Consider the following 2,683-nt stretch of genomic DNA (forward strand, 5'->3'; position numbering starts at 1 on the left):
GTTGCATCGAAGATAGAAACCTAATTCAAATTGTCAATGCATTACTAGATGAGAAGTTATTTGATGTAGATGCAACTCCTTGGCATGCAGATTTTGTTAATTAGCTAGTATGTGGAAAACTCCCATTGGGTCTCACAGGCCATAAAAAAGAAAGATTTCTTCATGACGAAGTGAAGTATCATTTGGAATGAGCCGTATTTATTGAAGGTATGCAATGACAACATTATTCGACATTGTGTTCCGGAAGAGGAGATGCTTTCAATCTTAAAGCATTATCATGATGCTCCTTATAGAGGTCATTTCGATGGTATGAAAACTGCTACTAAAATTCTCCAATCAGGATTCTACTAGCCGACATTATTCAAAGACGCCCATAAGTTTTGGAATCAATGCGATAGGTGTCAGTACACCGGTTCTATATCCCGATGGAATGAAATGTTATAGCAGCCAATTATAGAGGTTGAATTATTCGATGTCTGGGGTATGGATTTTATGGGGCTGTTTCCAAGTTCATTTTGAAATCTTTATATATTAGTAGCTATTGACTACATCTCGAAGTGGGTTGAAGCTGTTGCAGTTCCAAAGGATAATGCAAATATAGTGCTAAAATTTTTTACAAACATATGCTCACCCGTTTTAGCACACCAAAGGCATTGATTAGTGATCAGGGAACACTCTTTCATTGCAACCAAGTGGCAATTACACTGAAGAGATATGGAGTTAATCATCAAATGACTACTACTTATCATCGCAAACCAATAGACAAGCCAAAGTATCAAATCAAAAAATTAAGAACATTCTTGAGAAGGTTGTAAACCCTTTGAGGAAAGATTGGTATTTTTGAGTGGATGACGCTCTATGGGTATTGTGGACAGCATACAAAATTCTATTAGGGATGTCGCCATATCAATTGGTTTTTGGGAAAGCATGTCACTTTCCAGTTGAACTGGAACACAAAGCAATGTGGAGAATTAAGCAAGTGACCATGGACTATGAAGCGGCTGGAAAGAAAAGACTGTTGGATATAATTGAAATAGAGGAGATTAGGAGAAATGCCTATGAAAATGTTGTGATTTGTAAGGAAAAGACCAAACGATGGCATGACAAGATTATTTTACAGAGACAATTTATCGTGGGTTAACAAGTTTTATTATTCAATTCTCGACTCAAATTGCACCTAAATAAATTGCGTTCACGTTGGTCTGGACCTTTTGAAGTTGCCGACGTATTTCCTCATGGTGCAGTCACAATTTGAGATTTACGTGATGGACACCAGTTCAAAGTAAATTGATAGAGGCTGAAACACTATTTTGGCAATAGTGATCAAAAGTAGACAAAAACCATTAAATTGGTTGAAGAGTTTTAATTTTTAATTATTACCCCGTGCTTTTAGATTATTTTATTTATCTTTTGTTAAAGTTTGTTTCCCTTCCTTTTTGTAGAATAATTAGGGAACATTGTCGACACATTGAAATTTTGCTTTCAACGCATTCCGTAATTTTGTATTACCATTTATAACTCATCAGAATTCAGGGAAATTCAGATTCCACCACTGGATTAAAAATCTCTCAGCCGTTTGATCTTTCTAAGCGGGCACAATTTCTATTGGACAACTATTTCCACCAACTTTTTATCTGTGCACAAAACAACATGCTTCTCTATATTTCTCTTTTAATCACTATAAATCCTTCCCCACTGTATCGACTGTAATGCATTCAAGCAACCATTTTTATCTCCTTTCTCCTCTCAAGATCATATCTTGTTAACTTTAAATTGTTTTTCCTTAACAAAAGATGGCAAAAATGAGAGGATCGGTCAAGCAAGCCACCAAATTTGCTTAAGAACATGCGTCCTCTACTACCACAGTTCGTGATCGAAATCTCCCAGGCTAATTTAGAAAAAGGAGCTAGTAATTTTTTTGAATAAAGTGACAAAGGAATGATTTCAAGATAACATGTTGAAGCAAAACTTCCACCCCGAACAGGGCATTTCTCTTTTGCAACAACAAGACTTGGCTAAGCAAGTCTACAGAACCATCTCAAAGTTGAAGTGGGAAACTTTTTGCACTGATCCTTAAAGCTATTCTCCTTCACTGGTATGTTAGTTTTTATGCTAACCTTTATGATAAAGTTTTTATGCTAACCTTTATGATAACGAGTTAGAGTTCATTTTTGTTCGAGAATGATTAATACCATGGGACGCTAAAATAATCAACGAGCTATACAACACCAAAATGTATGTAGATGAACACTCTGAGTTCATTAAGGACATCATATATTAAAAAATAAGACCTGTTGGTGAAAGACTTGTGTGTCGAGAGGGCATTGTGGATGGGTTCCCATCAAAAGAATTATATGATGCACCGTCACTTCCTGACGCTAGAAAAGAAAAATTTAGTTCCATTTTGTCAACTGCAGGTTAAAGCCCTCTACTCACACCACTGCAGTCACCCTCGATAGAATGTGTCTATACATTCCATCGTCAATGGCAAAAACATTAATGCCAGCGCAATACTCCATTAGGAAATTACTGACGTGCTGCAAGGAAAACTGGAATCTTGGTTTTCCCATCATAAGTGATGTTATTGTTCCAACAAAGAGGAATCATACCCCATGACGGTGAGAAATTCCTGGAAAATAATGGCCCGATCAATGAAGCCTTTGTAGAAAGAATGACTCATGGC

Source organism: Gossypium hirsutum, chromosome A10 (assembly GCF_007990345.1).
Source record: "Gossypium hirsutum isolate 1008001.06 chromosome A10, Gossypium_hirsutum_v2.1, whole genome shotgun sequence".
Taxonomy (NCBI): domain Eukaryota; kingdom Viridiplantae; phylum Streptophyta; class Magnoliopsida; order Malvales; family Malvaceae; genus Gossypium; species Gossypium hirsutum.